The 19,160-nt window shown below is 42.8% G+C and overlaps 1 protein-coding gene across 1 annotated transcript in view; it reads left to right on the forward strand.

The window, feature by feature from the left end:
* Window positions 1–19,160, forward strand: part of LOC125771414 (mucin-12) — a 63,714-nt gene that overhangs the window by 15,669 nt on the left and 28,885 nt on the right. The window lies entirely within an intron of this gene.

Raw genomic sequence — 19,160 nt, forward strand, 5'->3', positions numbered from 1 at the left:
CACTACCATTACGGAGCTCTCTACTGCTACGCTTAGCGTGAGTGTGTGTGCGTGAGAATTAACCGCTTGATTGCACTTTCTTTCCCCCTTCGCACACTGTTTCACACCTTCCCACCCCACTTTTGCGCCACGCCATTCTCGGACCCGCGTTTCGACAATCAACCCTCCACGGTTAATCAGAGTGCGCAATGGTGGTGCATTTTCTTTGCTGCGCGCCAACTCAAGTGGAGCGCGCACAGCCATAGAGAGCTTCACGAAGCGTTCGTTTGTGTGTGCCCCCCCGGGGGTACGATCGCACAGTGGCCGATGGAACACGGTGTGCGTGAGATTGAATGGTGAAAGTTTTTCCATCCGTTGGTGTCGCACAGTTTTTGTTTAAGGGAAGTAACCAATATAAGAAAGTCGGAGTAGACTTTTGAGGTGTATATGTATTGTATGAATCTTGAACGTTGCTTTTCTTTGACTACTTTTGTGGAGATTCAACTTTGACAGTACAGTGGAGCGCCGATTATCCGTGCTCATCGGGACTCAGCCCTTGCCAGATAGGCGAATAACACGGATAATAGGCACAACTTTTTTTATTGATAAATATTAGTGTTTAGTGTTTAATAGGTGGGCTTTTTTACTAAAACATGTTGTTATTTTCCTCAGTTAGACGTTGCTATATAAATTCGTTCCGTTTGGTCGAACTTGAGCAAATTGTATCATTTCCTATTGAAGCTTTTATTTCTTGCCATCATCGGTTTTGCATTTCAATATGTCAATTCTCCTTCGGAACTGTCATTTCCGAGCTGCACGGATAATGGGACAGCCGGATAAAAGGTACCCGGATAATCGACACTCCACTGAAGATGGTTTATGCAAAATGTAATACAAGCAATAAGGATAATGTTCACAAATGTTATATCGTACAATAATATCCTTGGTTTGTTGATCTTTTGCGCTATAGTGTTGTGTTTTTGGTGGTAGTTTTTAACATTGCTACAGCTGGTGCAATGCGCTTACCATCGCCATATGCAACAGGCAAAACAACAACGAAAAAAAAATCCCAATGATCTATTTTCGTGAAGTGAAGTTTACAAACGCGCGCATATTGCAACCGAGCGAGCTGCTCGTGAGTGTGTGATGCGTGCGAAGTGAAAGGCGGCGGTGATTTAAATTGTGACGCGAAAAACGGGGTTCTTCGCTTCCTTCACCTTCCACACACACACACACACACACACACTTGTGGCGATGTTGAGGGTTCCCAGCCAGAGGAGGAATACCATCGATAAAATGGCATCTGGTTGTGTATCGTGTAAGCGGGTTGGGTGAGCGAGTTTCGTTACGCTATAGACTCTAGAATAAAGGCCGGAAAATCAGCATTTTCCCGGAAATGAAAGCAAGAAGGTGGAGCACTTGGTCTCATAGTTCATCCATTCGAAATCAGTCGACATAAATGGTTTGTCTGGGTGTATATTGTTTGGTTTACTGTATTGTTTCGAACAGTTTCGTCGGCAAAACGCCCAAGATCAAGCAAGGTTTAAGCTAAGAGGGGGGAGAACAAGCTATGTGTCTTGTTCACAAAGGTGAGTGACACTTGTGGGTTAATGACGCACGCGGCTTTACATTGTTGGCGGAGGTTGATTTGATGCTCGAATTCGGAGGATCGTAAAGACCCAGAAGAAGCCAAGGAAGAGCAAAAAAAAAAGGATCCCGTCTTGTTACTGTTTGTGTGTGAGTCATCGATTTTTGGGACGCTTGAGCAGGCAGGAGCGAGTTAGTTGAAGACACACTTCGAGACACACGTTGCTGCCGCCATTTACGCCGCCGCTACGAGGTGGAGAAGTATCGGAGAGGTGAGATAAGATCGTGTCCCTCACCTGAACGGAGTTCCTTGAGAAGAGACCCACAGCTTGAAAGTGACGTATAGAAGCTATTAATCAAATATTCCGACATACACACATCCACACAGGCGCGCATGCATGTAGACAACACCGTTCTTTGACAGATCTTCATTGCGTTTACATTGCTGTTCGCTGGCTGCAATAAAAGCGGGACTGCGTACAACATTCAAGGCCATCCTCAGGTTCAATGACGAAGTGAATGCTCCTCCTCACTACATACAAGCAACTTGTTCCTGCTGTCGAAGTCGAATGCTTGCTTTTCCGGTGGAGTTGGGTATTTGTTTGTCTACTTGTTGACGAACGGAACACACACACACACCCTCAAAAGGATGGCTAATATTTATCACATCGGTGACAAATAGTTTGTATGTGTGTGTTTCAAGTAGTTGTAGATTCAAGATTTGAACCCACACCATACGGTGTGAGTAGGCTGAGCGTTAAAAGACTCGACTCTTTGGAGCTTGACAGCTCATCACGTTGTGATACGAGATAACAATCCGATGGTAAGAATACTACAAAGCAAGACAAATAGACAACACGGATCTATAGATCGGTTTTTCGAGCTGTTTTTTCTATTTTATGACACGCTTAACATATGGTAAAATGTCCATCCGACACATTGCCCCGGACATGAGTCGGCCATTTTCTCATACGAAAATGTCAAGGACGTCAGCACAGGTAAGAGAAGTAAGACGTTTCCTTTTGCACGTCACCTCTTTGCTGTCTTTTTATGCGATTTGGAATTTCCTTGCCCAAAAAGGTCACACGATGGTGGTGAGAGCTTTTACGAGAGTTTGAGAATGTGTTTCTTTTCTTATCGCACTAATGCATTTTAAAAAAGGGAAACATTAATTTTTACATTTTTATTTATTTATTTAAAATTCTTAAAACAATACATCCCCAACTGGTGTTCTAAACGCTTCAATAAACAACGCAGACGAGCAGTTTTGGTTCTTGTGTCGATTCGCGGTCAATGATTCGTGTGAATGGTTCTAGTTTTCTTTTCTTTTTTCTGTTCCCTTCAATCCGGTTCCACTGCTGTACTTCGAACGCCATGAATATTTATATCAAAAATTGTGTACAATGGCTTCCGCAATGCGTTTGCAACGGTCCGTTGTACAGTGATAAACCTAACATTAGGGTTATCAATTTTATTTGATTTATTAGAAGAACAGGTTTTGTATTGAAGAACTATTGAAGAGGCTTAACTGTGTAAGTGCAGCTGTACGTTTGTGGTGATGTTATTTTTAAAGAATAAAAATCATGACTGTACAGCAATTAATAAGCAGAAGTTATGTAACAAGCGTTGCTTACATTAACTAGCAAATCGCTTTCGTACTCTGTATGTTTGTGAATCGTTTACCACCAACATTTGATTACTGATCGTCTTATCTACGAAGGGGTTCGTCACGGAGTGTGCTTTATCAGTAAGATGTGCGCAACATTGTACTGCAGTCGGGGAATTACTACATATGGCAGAAGCATGCTTTACCCACTCATTGATTGCTACAAACAATTGATACCTCCATCGGATGAAGACAGAAGTTGGTGATGAAGAAACGTAAAGCAAAATCTACATAGCAATAAAGGATGTCTTTGACAATAAACATCTATTGGTAAGACACATTATTGTAATGAGCATTCTGAAATGTCCTTTAGGGATCCAAGAACCTTTCCGAATATCTTCACCTCAAACCTCAAAATACATGTCTAAGAAAAGTATGAGAATGTCGGAGACTATGAATGTTTGCTACATTGTCCTGGTATTGTTGTCTGTTCAATTGTTTGGTTAAACATATGTAGGAGAACTGTTATCCAATACCTTTTCTGTGTTCAAGGTCCTAACAAGAATTACTATTTGTAAATTCAAGGATTCGTCATCCGTCATCTAGGATTCCGAGGTCTGTAGGCCATAGTCAGAGGTGTTACTATCGAAAGCCTAACTTGATTGTGATTCAATATTTCTCAGAGAGAATAAGTCAATAAGATGTTCATTTCCGTATAGCCGATATCCTCAAACGTGTGGAAGTAATTATCAAGAAAGGTAGAACAAACTTCAAAGATATCGCCATATTGAGACAAAAAAGAATGAAGTATACTCGTCATGATTTGATAGTATGTTCATTCTCCATTAGAAGCATATTCAAAACGATATATTGGGAACTAGCGCCTTATAACATCCCCGGAGCGGCGTGTAATAAGCAATATAGTAATTTAGTCAGCGTTTTCCAGACATTAAAACGTTTATGTTTATTGTTTTGTTGCGGAAATTAAACACAACAACTCTATTGACGCTTCCATGCTGGAACCTGTTTCGTTGGTTAACATCATTAGAGTGGCACCGCATCGCCCCTGGGGTAAAGGGTAAATTATGGGGCCTTGAGAACTGGTCGCGACTTTAAAGCTGAATCGCATCTCTAGGTCTGGGTGGCCCCGAAAAAGTGGGACATCGTTGCTGATCCGGGGGGAAAAACAGAGACCTAAATCAGTACACATTTATTCACGCGAGCGGAAGTGCTGTTCGACAAGCAAATTTTGTAATACTTCTGAGCGTAATTCCCGAAGGAAACTTCGTTTCGTGAGAATTATCTCCCGACAGTTAACGGTGATGGTGGAGAAAAGGTGCACCGGCGGTAACTTCCAAACTCAACACATTCCACCTAGAGCACAAAGCCCCACCCTGTCCATAAGCGCCCTCCGGGTGGATTATCCCGAGCGTTACGAGGGTTTTTGTAAAGTATAATAAAACCCAAACGAGGCTACATAAAAAAAACCGGAAGGCGAGAAAAGGAAGGCACGAACTCTGGGTCTCGGTGCTACGAGCTTGTTTAGTACGCGGACACGCGCGATCTTGACGACGGTGATGTCGATTCATGGAGAGTTCATGAGCAGCAGCAACTGTGCCCGGATGAACTGGTTCCAGGGCAGGGCGAAAAGGGTGTCCAGGGAGGAGGGCATGATTGTGCGAGATCGAGTGATCGAAGACGCGTTGCGAGCTCCACAAACCGGTTTATCCTTTGCAAAAGATGTTGGAGGTTTTTTTTCCCTTCTTCTGCTGTTCAACTTCCTTCGTTAGTTTACTTACATGCGTGTGTGTTTTTTTTGGTGTTGCTGTTGCGCCTGCACATTGACTTCAACCTTTTTGGTTTCATGGGAGTTTTCGTTCGCGCTGGTAAATTTGTTTTAAAGTAGAGGAAAGAATGCTCCGAACTTAAGTTTAGATTCTTTAATTCGGGAAATAATGAAAACACTCAATTTAATAATTTGTAGCTTTCTTCCTGAAAGACAAATGACAGTAGAACGTCGATTATCCGTAGGCGGATTAACCGGCCGGCGGATTAACCGTGCGCTCAAATTTGACAGCTGTTCAACCGTGGTGAACTTTTGTACTGATGTCATGTTGGTTAAAATTTTTAAAATCGTTACCAAGCGATATATTTGAAATGATTTACGTTGTGTTACGTTCTAAATTTTAATTGTTATTTAATAATAATTTGCTTGATTCAGAATCATTTTTAGCATCAGAAGGACTGTCATAGTATAGAATAATGATACTATATCTGTGGAAATCGATTAACCGGCATCAGTCGGGTCCCGAGCATCCCGGATAATCGACGTTCTACTGTCGACGTTCTATTCGTTTATGCTAGTGGTGTTAAGTACTTGATTTTCCTTGTGATGGAAGAATGCGTCACCACTCTCTCTCTCTCTCTCTCTCTCTCTCTCTCTCTCTCTCTCTCTTTCTTTTTCTCTCTCTATCTTGTCTTAGCGACTTCTAAGGTCACGTTGCCCATTTCTAACTTACTAGACTTATTTTTCACCACATAGCCGGATAGTCAATCCTTGCTACGGGATTCGATACCCGTTCCAGTCGTGTGGAAGTGGCGACATAGTCGTGATATATGGGGCATTTTTGAACTACAATTTTGACAAGAAGAAGTATAACTTGTCAGTATTCGAACACCGTTCAAATTCCTCTCGGTGTTGATTATTGTTTCATTCAAACGGAGAGAAAAGGGATCATAGGGAAAATCGCATCCAATGGCCGTAATTCTATTACGTCAACGAAACCGTTTTCCACTTTTCCACGAACGCGCTACAACATAGCTGGACGGAGAGAAACGGTCACTCTATATAAAGCCGATGCTATCCCCTCACACTGCACTAGCTTTTGGGTGCTCTTTACTTTACTGCGATTATAGCATTCAATAACACGTTCGCGGGCTGTCAAAGCCGTAGGGCCGTGTATCGCGTTGTCCACGTGCCGTAAAGAAGGGACAGCCCAGAGAGAGAGATGCAAGAGCAGGAGAAGGATGGTGTGAGATTGCGTACAATCCAATCCCACTTGCCAAGGGAAGCTGCTACCGTGTGTGGGTGCGTGTCAAGCGAAACAAGCGTAACACACATTCCACTTGAAGCCGAGTTGAAGCCGAAAAACCTCAGCCTCAAAGTCGGAACTCGGTGCTACTGTTTGGGCGGCTTACTCACGCACACCACGCGATGATGACCACCAACCTTTTTTTTTTGCTCCTCCGATGCTCCAATGCAAACGGGGGGCGGTCAACGGAAACTACACGGTCACAAGGAATTGGCGCTGGTGGAAAACACGTGCCCTTGCTGTCTAAAATTAGTTCACCATCGTCGTCTGTGGTTCTTCGCAAGCGCGTCAGCGGATTTTCCTCAGCCGTGGTGGGTGTGTAGTTGTACCTTCCGATGCAGAGAAGGGACACGGTTTTACGTATCAAAAAATGGAATACAAGCATTCGGATGCGTTGACTTAAGGAGGGAAATTCGCTGCTTTCGATGGGTTTTTTTTTGCTAAAGATGAAAAGCTCTTCCAACTGTGTTTCAATATGCAGTGTCGTTGTGAAGTTTTTGTGTAGTATCGATTCCGGTATGTATACACTTGGTCTAAACAAGTCATAATTTCTGTAAGAAGAACTAGGTGAAATGAATATATTTTAATTCTGAAAGTTTTTGATAATTTTTTCAAGAACAGATTGTTCTATTCTGGTTTGTATTATGTACATAATTTATATGATTATTGGTTCAATTTTTAATACATAATACAAAACTTCTCACACTAACCTAAAAAACACTCATTAAAAATAGTAATTTACAAAACTATTACATTTTTGTCGTACGTTTTTTTTACGACCATCAAATGCAACAAGTGTGAGGCAAAGTAATGAAAAAAGGCTGTGCATATTCACCTTCAAACGAGATAAAGAAATCTTCTCATTAGCCTCACACTCACGCTCATCTCGTCGGTGAGATTGACTTTACGCTTGTTGCATCTTTGCAACGGTGCGCGTTACTGCACACTACAATCGCGAGCCCGGTTCGGACGGCGTCACACCTACTTGACGTTGGTTGCGTGTTGATGTTTGCCCCTCGTCACGCGTTTTGCAAATTGCAAACCCCTCCCCCACCCTCGTTCGTGCCCGTATCGTGTAGCGAGCGAATGAACGATAAGCGAATGACTGGCGAAGCTTATCGTTCTGTCAGTTTAACCCGTCAACGAACGCTATAGCGCCTATATTGGGTTGGTAGTTTGTTTTTATGATTTTTTTGCGTGTGTGTGAGTGCATTTTTACAGCATCCTTTCTGAACACACTGTGTATGTGGAGCGTTGTTGCCGAGTAGAACCGGAACATCCGGGACATCACGACATACGAACCTGCGGGAGTGCATCTTTTGCACGAGAAAAAGAGACCGAGAGCGAGCGAGTCTGTGTCAGTGATCTTTCGAGCTCATCAGTCACACGCTATCCCTCCCCCCCCTAAAAGGCTAAATGGAGAGCGCATGATAATGTTCGTGTTTATGTGTTTTTATGTGCGTGTGAAACATCAGAATGGAATGGTCAACGTTCGCGTGTTCTATTCTGAGCGACGAGGCCTGCCGTCCCAACCGACGGGCGACTCATCAGGACGGGCTAATGGATGCGGAAGCGCGCCAAACCAGTTAGTCAGCTGCTTCATCTGTCAAAAACCTTTTTCATGGCCGCCGGTCAGGTTCGTTTCACCGGTCGTTCAGAATGAAACGATTTTCGGATATGATTCAAGAACGGACGCTTCTTGTCTGTGCCTGTGTCGTAAGAATGACTGTTTAGAAGATGAGGAACATTGCAACTATAGTCGGTTGTGAAAAAAGGGGAAAATGAAAAATCCCTCTTTGTGTGATGATCTTTTAAGGATGTCCTTGAAGGCTGTTATGTCAGGTGAACGATTATTTCAATTTCCCAGTCATCAATGCTTTGACAAATGTTGCCCATCATTTTGACAGATCTGTCACTTTGACAGATTGCTAGAACTAAGACGTGGACTAAGTAGAACCTTTGTCGCAAACGTTATAAAATGTAAATCCTTAATGCTTCTATGTTTAAGATCTCTTTCGTGGACAGATGAAAAGGTTACTGACTCAATGTTATAGCTTAAATTAAACTTCAACGGAACTATTTGTGTTTTATGTGCTGCCCATTCTCCAGCTGGTGTCTACCCCTTGGTAACGTCTTGGTATGAGGCGCTCGTATTCAGTTGCTTTTCTCTACCAACGAGATACGAGAGAGGGGAGTGGGAATTTGGTATTATTTTCCATTTCCCCATCATCATCATTACGCCAACATCATCATCATCCGTTCGCAATCTAACGGTAACTGAAGCTAGAATGTATCTCCCGTATCCCGATTCCGATTCCACTTTTCGATGGTGGAGGTACTGTTGTTCTCCTTCGCCCGTCCGATTTCCGCTTCGTGCAAGTTACCATTTTTTTTTGCTGTCTCCCTTCTACCCTTCCCACGTACCGCTGTTACGCGCTCTAGTGGCTTTGTAGCCATTTTGTGGTTGGTTGGTTACGGTGCTGCCTAGCTTCCTGGTTTTAAATGGCCGTCCCTCCCCGCACACCGAATGGCTTCTGGTTTGCCGTTGCCGTGTGGTTGAGATTCCACGCGAGACATTTCCCGTTCGGTTCGGATCTCCTTACAACGGTGGAAGCGAAAGAAAGTGCAACTCTTCCCTTCCTCTCTCTCCCTGCTCCAACTCCTATTTTGTCCCACCCTTGTTGAGGTGAAAGAAAGATGAACAGGAAAAAAAACCGAAAGGTGACGGAGAGGTGATTATTATCGGAAGACCCTTAACAGCTTTGGGCGGCCACTGGACTGGACTGACAGTCTCGGCAAACTGGATCTCGAAGGAGGTTAATGGCAATGCAACACTCCTCCACCATTGTTTTTGGGCGGGGTGGAGTGAGAGCGAATCAGAGGAATTGGGGTGTGTGTGGAGAGGAAGAAACTAAACCACCCTCTACGTGGGTTTGCGCTTGGGGGAACCGGTTTATCTAACGCAATCAGCATATAATGCTCCGGCGGTGGCCTCGGTTAAAGTGGCTTCGACTGGTTCGCGGCTGGATGTTGTTTCTTGAACGTTTTAGTGCAATTTTTTTCTACGCACATGTATTTTTTTTTGTTCCGGAAGCGACAAGTCACACCGGAAAGAGGCGGCCGGAGATAATCGGCGTGTCTCGGTAGAGTAAGCGACGTAAAGTTGCATCCGGACAGGATGAAACTTCCGCGCTTTTGTTTTTGCTACTAATTTCTTGGAATGCATTTTTGTTTGTGGATTGGTTTGGGTCCAGTTTTAGAAAATTTAAATTGCCCGAATGTGTTCTTTTCCCCGTTGTAAGAGATTTTCCAAATAATTCTACCGCAGCACGAGATTGTGAAGACAAATGAATTATAAATGCCTAGCTATTATTTTTCAATCAAAAAACGCACACCCATTCGCATGCACACATCGGGCAAGCGTGAGCCCGAAGTGGAAAAGTTTTAAAAATAAATTTCACTCCCTTGCACGTGTTACCACTGGCCGTGTGTTGAAAGGCGAAACTAGTCACAATCCGCCCATCCCCCCATCGAAGGTATCGGTAAGGAAAGCGTCCACATCAAAAGAGGTACACTTGTGGTGGGCGAGAATGGCCAACATCTGGTTCTATTTTCCGGGCAGTACTATATTGCATTGCTCTTTGTCCCAGTGGCCCGCAGCCGCGTTGGGGTTTTTTTTTGCATCTTCCTGCCGGAAACTTGTCGAAGGTTTATTTTCATTAACGCATAAAAGAACGGTGCACCTTTTTAATGGCGAGTGCAGCTATTTAGTTGGCATTTCACACTTTAGCGATGATTAATAGAATATTTTACTTTACATTTGAATTATGCATTTCTTACGGATAAATTTAGGAACTATTTTTTAAAAATAAATTCCATTCAGTTCATGTAAAGTTTCACTAAGAAATAGCTAAAGTATTATGTAAATATTTCAATAATATTGATTGCACTTTGCAAAGAGTCGTAAGTGCAAGCTGCGTGTTTAATAAAAGTGATCACAGTAGGAGGAGGTGCGTGTTGAAAAACGTTTTTCTCGTTTGGCGCGCGCACACGGTGACGTGCCGCGAATGAAAAATTGTGACATGCTCCTCTTGTTTTTGGGAAGTTGGCGAGTTGTCGTGTTTTGAAGCTATTTTTAGCAGTGTAAACAGTGGGTACGGTTGAACAACAAACTTATTTAAGAATCATTTAAAGGTAAACCCTAACATACGCCGACGTTTGACAGTGAACGTATTAGTGAGTGTTGGCAACGTCAGGTTGCAGGTTGCTAGTGGGATTGAAGAGTTCAAATAGTTTAAGCCAAGATTAAGCTAGATAAGCTCGAGGTAGCTTGTTCAGTCGAAAGTGAGAAGGGTTGTAAAAGCTTGTACAATTATTATTAGCAAACATCAAACTATTGTTACAAAACTTAACATTTCAATAGCTCACAATATCCTACCCGCGAATTGTCCCACCAACTTATATATTGAACAAAATGTGTTACTGTCTCATGATTGTAATCAAGTTTGTGAACCGCAATTTACTAATACTGTTTTTTTTTAAATTCTCGTTTCATTCCAGGTTTGTATTAAAAATTCCAACATGAAACTACAACTACACGACATCCTGACCGATCGTCCGGATTCTCTTAACGTAAAGTAGAATCAATGTTTACACAAAATACTCCACTCACCGTCAGCATTGGGTCCGCGGGGGTAGTAAAGCGGCACAATAGTGTTCTGCCCTCTACATCCCACCCGATCCGGCTAATGCTGCATTATTCGTTCGGAACATTTGCAATCGCACGGCGCAAGAAACAGGGCAGAACTAACGGCGCCCCCGGTGTGGTGGTTCGTAAAAACGGAGCGCACTATTTATAGGCGCCATCCCGGTTTGAAAATGGAAGAAGCGGGTTCCATCATGATAAAAATAGTGCAATTCGCTCTCATCGGTTGAACGTTTTGCAGAAGATAACCCACGCCCCCTGGGGGGGAGTGGTGGAGCAACTGTGTGGACGCTGTGTGCCGGGTTTGTGTGTTGAAATCTATTTCCACTGCTACATAATCGACCCGCTTTTGGACGCACAATGCTTCGCGAGAAGATAAAGCAGAGTGCGATCGAACACGATTGATTTAATATTAGCTTGATTTAAAGAAAAAAAAACGAAGCCAGGCAAAAATCATTCACAAGAAGTGGGAAGCCATTCGATTGCCCGAGGCACTTCGACACCACAAGACAGCCGAGGCACCAGTTGCTCACCGACTCATTTCCATTTGTGCGAGAAAAATCAATCATACAATTTCCATTTTCCTGGTAGCTGCAATCACCTTGGAGAAGAAGATTGTTTGTTTTAATATCTCCAAGTACGCTTGTGGACATTAGTTATAAAAAAAAATTTGTTTTCTCTTCATTCGATCTCGATCGATAGAATGGAATGATTATCGATTCCCGGGCATACGGCAACTATTCTTTCGTGTGCTGGCCACGCGTACGTGAAACACTGGATTTATGCATGTTGGGAAAAACTGTGAAATAAAAACGCACAAATACTAGTGCACACACGCTTGGTATGCTGCACTTTAATGGTATTAACCTGAAGCATTCAAACCAATGGAGCGTGAGTGCAGCACACAAGACGTGAGTACAGGCACAAGGAAACACAAAAACTGTTCTTGTGTGGAAAACTCACGGAAAAAGGGAAAGGTCAGTGTGCTCGGATTTGCTGGGAAAATGTGTGTGTGTGTGTAGCGCATATGACCATTCATCGTACCACGCTTCACAAGTGTGATTGGACAGGGGGTTTAAGGGAATGGGAAAGGAAAACAACACGGCCCTAGCGCGCGTTCATGTTATTCACCTTGCGTTTCTGGAACGAAAAAAAGAAAAACAAACTTGCAGCCTTTCTCGCACACAGGTGTGTGTTTTGAACGTTAGTCATGCAAATCGTGTTGATATGTTGATTGTTCGCTTCCCTAACCCCTTCTTTTCAGGGGCCGCCTTAAGCCGAGAGGGCAGAAGGAAGGGGTTGATTTTCCCCCGGGGATTCTTCCGGGTTCTTGTTTGGGGTTGGAACACGGTTGTAGTCACAAAAGCAATCAAAAAGGTGTATGCTGAGAAGAGTGAACTACAGTCATAATATAGTTCGATTTAAAGAGCGAGTATTTGCCTTAATCTCTGATGAGAATAAGCCCCTTAAATTTAACTTAATTTTCGAACTTTAGTTTATGGTATCTTTTTGTTGTTTAACATGTAGCAAAACACAATCTAAAATAATAATTTAATTTGAAAATTTGTTAAAATATATCGCGTTATAAATACACGAAATTATTTCTTAAAGTGTAAGCCGAACGTCTCTCTCTATGTTTTGCACATTTGCTACATGTTTTGCCATCTTAAAACTGAATTAAAGAAGTCATTCAAAGCTACCCCTTATCATCTTATTATCTACCTCTAGGCTATTACACACACACACACACGCACACAAACGCCCACTAAAATAGAGACATAAGGCAAAGAAGATTAGTGCAGTAATCGTCTGCACACGCGAGCATATTCGCGCCTCCAACGCTCCATTATGTTGTGTAAGAAGCAAGAAGTAAAAACACATGATGGTAGGTCGTTTTGTCGTAGTTCCTTCGTTTGGTTTTTGTTTGCCACCGATAGGCACAAGGTTGTCTAGTCACGTTCGCGTTCCGGGGTGATATGGTATAGGTGGCCGTCTGTTGGGATTGCCCTTTCTTTCTACCGAAAAGGGAAAGACTCACCCGTGCAGCTCGTAATGTACTCAGTATAGTAGGAGTTTGCCGGGAGAGTGAGCTCCAAACAGGTGGAGTTTCATTCGGTTTTTGCTTCCCGTAGGTCAAGTGCAAAATTCGGAACAAATATTGATTTTTTTCCTTCTAAAGCCCTGACGAACTTTTGTATCTTCGAGGGATTCCGTTTGTTGGAGTTTGGGTTTGAAAACAAACCCCGTTGGGTTTTTTGTGAGTCATTCAACTCTCGGTGACAACATGACCCCGTGTGTGTGTGTGTTACATCATCATGTTTGCCTGCAATCGAAGCTTCCAATGGCGGCACGGCTATCCAAATGATTGATCGATATCATCAGTGGTGGAGTTTTGTGAAGTTTCGCCCATATTAGACGAGATCCTTGGAATATCTGGGAAACTTTTCTCTACCTTTCGATTGCAGTGCGGTAATAAATATTTTATTGTGTTAAATGTCAGTGTTGCTTACACTTTGAGGTGGGTTACACCTCGGAGAAGAAACAAGATGTTATTTATAGAGTTCTTGGTGGCTGCAAATGCAAAGAATAAGTTTCCGGTTTTCCTGCTGTTACGATGACCGCTGCAACTTAATTAACCCATACAACATTCCACAAAGCAGGAAGTCGTAATCGGTCAGAAAATATCGAATATAAACGATCGACCTTCATTCGTACATGAATTGCGCTCTTTTAGTTCCAACGTTTACCGCCAGAGGATAGACAAAGAGACCAGAAACTGGAGCAACTGGATATCCGTGTGCCATTAATTTTCTCGCAATTTCCATCGTGGACAGGTCGTTTTCGTTGTACGTATCCGTCTCGTTGGTCTGGTCTCTTCAATGTCTGATCTCTGCACTAGGAGAAGGAGCCTAGAATCCTGAGCTCCTGGACCTTCAATGTATGTGAGAAAGTATTATAAAACGATCATGATTCGAAAAGGAAAGTAACGCTGGGGATGGTGCTCCTGTCAAACATGCTCGTTAACCGAGGACAACGAATTGGTTTGCCATTATACGGTGGTTATTAAGTTACCCGCAGGGTTTGCGTATTTCTTATTTTTTTTGGTTCAATGCTGCTGTTCGTTTCGATTATTGTAGCAAGCTGGTTGAAGCTAAAGGGTTGCAAATCAACCGACAGACAGTGGAACTATTACGAGTGTGAGAAAAAAGCAGGACGACCGCGCGCCTGGAGTGTGTGCGTCGGTCGGGGCATTGGTAGCACAAATGAAGATTAATGGCTCTTTACAGAGCATAATGTTGATCAACGTTGCAAATTAGTGTAGCAGACGGTAGACGCAACATAGTACAGTGAGCGAGGAAGGAGGAATTTATTTACCGAAAAACCTTTTGTGTAATGTTTGGGTTCAATTTTCCTCCATTATTTGAATGAAACGTCATTGTTATCTTTGAACTGTTGCCAAAAAACGGGGGAAATTTATGGAATCTACTGAGATATTGGGAAGCTTAATAATAGTCCACAATTTTGGACATTTCAGAGATTTTTTTTTTGAAAATATATATTACTTCCTTTCTTCTACTATTTATCTCTACTTATAGTACTTTCAAACGTAACTGAAGAGATTCGGTCATTTTTCCAGAGTTGGTGTCAGAAATGGAGGCAAAGCAACCTCTAAACAAAGCAAACAAAACAAAAATTACGTGTCACAGAATGGAGCGAACATCAACAGTCAATGCAATAGCAATCTAAACAAAATAAGACCACACAAAACCTCATCTCACGAGTAAAGTCTTCACTTCCGCGCGGTGTGTACACATGTGACGCAGTGAATGGTGTTGATGAAGCGGGGAAGCTTGATGATAATAAAACGTTGCGTTTCTCATATTTTGCACATCGCCTTGTAATTCAACCGTGAGCACAAACTCGGCCCACGAAGAGAAGATTTACGGTGTGACGAAGATGTCGTTTTCGGTGGGGAAGTTTGAGGGCAAAACAAAACGACCGACGAAAGGCATACAAACAGCGAACTTCTTCACGTTCGCGTATGATAAGATTAGGCGGTTGTGAGAAATCTTCTATCGAGTGTGCTTGTAAGTGGAGGCATTTGTTTACATTTCGTACTCTCCCATCCCGGTTACGTTCTGCCGGAGGGGTTTTTCATGTTATCATGTAAAATGCGCATTTGTGTGTGTGTGTGTGTGTTTATTAAAGAAACTAAACGAAGAAGCTACAAACCAAGTTTAGTGATAAGCACAGGAACAGATTCGCTTTTTTGCTCAAAATTGTACTTTTATTAGTCCGTCACGAATAATCGAAAAAAGCTCACTGTAACGCAATCTTCGTGAGATGGCTTCACGCATGTTTGAAGTTGTTGGTTTGATTTTTTTTAAAAAGAAATTAGCGAACTTCTCACGAGTAGAATGAAACCATCATTAGAATGTGTTTTTGGTGAAATACACCTGAAGCCATTTGATATCAAAATTGTAGCAGAATTTATTACAAAATACACAAGCTTGTAAGCTAATACAATAGTATACAATATACCTCAATAATATCTCCAAACTTATTATTATTAGTGGCATTAAAACAACTTGTTTGTTTTAAATGAAACACTTTACGTAGACATGATATAATAGACAGTTTCATTGTTTAATAAATCATTCAGTGAAGGGTTCAGAAATTCTCGTATACTGTCGATTTCTGTCAAGAGTAGGTGCTAATAGCATAGGTGCTAGTGACGTCGTCACACGGAAGCGAAAACAAACGCGTTGCAGCAATTACGCTTCATTTATCAGCATCAACAATTGATAATCGGTGCTATTGAGAAGAATTGAGTAGTGGTAATTCCACTATCACTAACACGAATGTGTTCATCTTTTACCTCCAGTAGTGACAGCTCTGGTGACAGCTGAGTGAGTAGCAGCGTTACGTCACTTTGCGTACAAGTTTGACAACCATTTGTTGTGATTTGTTTATGTTTGCATCTACAAATTGCGCTTGATTTTTTCATTTGTTTCGTTTCGATCGGTAATGTTTTGTTTGCGCATTTGGTTTGAAATTGCGTTGGAGCAACTCGCTCTACTTCATTGATGTGAATAAATTACACACGTACAGACACACACTCCCACCCCCCCCCCCCCTTTGGAATGATGCTGTACGGTTTGAGCGCGCGCAGGCATGTTGTGTAACGTGTGGATGCTGTGTGTGAGGCTGTGCAAACAAAATGACGCCATGGTTTGACGGCAAAGTGTACTCAAAAATAGCTCCAAATTCGCTAGTACCGTTGACGAGAGCGTGATTAGTTAGCGGGCAAAGGCTGTAAGCGGGGGAAAGGAGGGGGGAGAATTGAGACGGGGTACGCAAGGCGGATGCGGTTGGTTGAACTTCAAGAAATTAAGTAATCAAAAGGACACACGAGCACGATACCCACCCAAAAACCCGATGCGGTGTGCGATCGCTCCGAGACTCAGACAGACGGACGGACGGATTTTTCGTTGTTGCCGCCGTTCTTTCCACGTCGTCTTGGTTGGTCGCATTCCTCTCGCGGGTGAATCTTCGCCTTGCGGGCTGGCAGCAGTGTGTTTGGCTATGTTTATCATGGCCAATGCACGACTCTTTTACGCGAGCGAAACAGTAACATTTGCAACATTTTCACCACGAGCCGCTGTGGTGCGAGCATTAGCTGCATCAAATCGTCTCAAGAATTGGCATGAAAACAAAACAAATCGAAAGTGCATGCCAATGGGGATACAATTTTTTCGAATGACAGATCGTTCGTGAAGCAAGTACCCGACGGGGAGATGCAAGCCATACTACAGTCACAGATGTGTGCTTGATTTATTTATTTATTTTTCGTTCGTCTGTTTCTCCCTTTTCTGTTGCGAGTTGCCTACTTATGCGGTTGATTCGATTTCTGTGTTGGAAGCTGTTGAACTCATCGGTCACACGCGCGGTCTCTCATCTTACAACTGAGATCACAAATTCCTACCCATCCATAGGGCCGAAATATGTCTGCGAGGACACCAAATGAGGGAGGTTTTTTTTGGGAGGCGGGGGTTGTTGATTTACCCTCCCGTGGGAGGACATTGTGAACGGTCGACGACCTCCCGCTGCGATCGTGGCAGAGTTTTTGGCGGACTGTGAGGAAATTCGCACCTGATTACGGTTTTATTTCGCACTTCGTACAAGATCGAACACAGCACGATAAGAAGATGGTGGAAAACGTTACCACCGACCATTAAGGGGGTTGTATCGGGTACGGTGCAGATAAGGCCCCGCATTTTGAGGTCTAAAATTAAAGTGCAAAAGATAAGAGATGTTGGAATAACCAGGAATAGCAAAAAAATTGGAAAACAACCAACAAAGTTAAAAGATTGATACTACTTTTAAATCATCCTCTTACTCTTGGAATCATTTATCATGTCAGGATTGCTTCCTTTTTTATTGTTGAACAATACGAGGTTAAGGACGTGGATGCGAAAACAGGACACGAGACCTGAGGACCCAAGGTCCTCATGAAAGATTGTCCTCATTTCAGTAAGCGTTTCGGCAAGATGAATCCCTTCCTATATTGGAAGGGGAATATTAAATAATTGTAAGGACACTTCTCAGTATTACTTGGAGATAAAAACCCTAATTTTATTTACACTTGAAGTTTCATTTAAACCACGTCCACGTAACCTTTCATATCGCACAAACTGTTCCGAAAGTGTCTTTAAAAACGGCAAAACATGACATCAAACACCAGTTCCAATTAGCGATATAAATCCCCATTTTCGCATTGCAGACGTCATCTAGTCGTGGCGTTTTCTTTGTTCCCAGTTAAAGCTCACTGATGGGTAATGGGTAATGGAAGTGGGAAAAAGGGGGACGAAGTTGGAAGAAGGGTTTTATTCATTTTATCCTTGCGCGCTTATGGTGCTGCATGGTGATACGTTGTTTACGTTTGTGTCTGGTCTGTGTCTCCCTGTCGCGACTGTTCCGCGCAGTCGTTTCGCAGGAAAGTTGTCGGAGCTGCTGAGAGTTTCGGAAAATAAAGTGACAGACCAAACTGTTGTTGGCAATGAAGCTGAAGGTTCGCACCACGAGCAAGAGAAAGAAAAAAGGTTATCAGGACGGTAAGCGAGAGCGCGAAAAGCGGGTGGTGTAGGGTCAAGGTCGTCGAAAAGTTGATTTCGTTCTGCACGCGCTTTGCAAGAGGAGATGAACTGTTGACTGGGCGAAATCGAAACCCATCCGTTTCTTCCTGCATAACCCACTGCTCCCTTCTTCAATTCCTTGTCGCCTTGTCCAGTGTGTTTCTGTTCATCATTCCATCATTGGATGTCGCTTTAGGCAATCTTTCGTCTTCGCGTTTGCTGGCTCGTCTGCTGCTAGTCGTAATGTCTAGCCAGTAAGTTTGTTGAGCGCGCTTGGTAAGCTTTTTAAGCTTCACTGCACCAACCATCCCGGCTCTCGTTGTGATGGGTTATTTTATGTGCTGTGCTTCAGTGATCGCCTCCCGCAGAGACATGGCTCGGGACAAACCCCATCCATAGAAACAGCGACGCCTCTTGTCTTGGAAAAGGCTGTTGGGAACAAAGAAATCTTGACGATGATGTTGTGGTGCGTGATGAGTTGGAAGTCATCGAGACTAGTAGCTAGACAAATAAGTTGGAAATTTTATCTAAAACAATGATCTGGATAACCATATTACCAATAGACTTATGATGTTGGACGACATCAAGAACACAAAACATGTTTACAAGCGTATATGTGTATTTAATTTTTCATGTCAACTCCTGTTGAACTCTTAGCTCTGGTTTTGTGTCTTGGGCGCATAACGCCGGAAAGAATGCAATTGAAATTTTTCAAATACTCGGCAAATGATTTTAAGTGTTAGAAATCTTAAGTCATGACAAGGTTTTAACACAAACCAATCTCCAGAATTGCATCATTCAACAATACTTCCTAGCTGCATATCTCTTCAGAAATTGTATTTACCAAATGTTTGACAATCAAAACAAAACATCCTTTGGCCAACATCTCTATAGCAACAAGGCTTGAAGCATATCTTTATCTTCTTCAAATTTTCAAACCATTAGAGCGCGGCTTGATGCTGCTTCTTATCGCGTACTGGCGATTCGTAATTTAAATCGGTTCCGTCCACACATTCCCTGCTCTCGTTTGCCCGCTACAGACGGACCAGGTTTTG

Source organism: Anopheles funestus, chromosome 3RL, assembly GCF_943734845.2.
Source record: "Anopheles funestus chromosome 3RL, idAnoFuneDA-416_04, whole genome shotgun sequence".
In the NCBI taxonomy this organism is placed as follows: Eukaryota; Metazoa; Arthropoda; class Insecta; order Diptera; family Culicidae; genus Anopheles; species Anopheles funestus.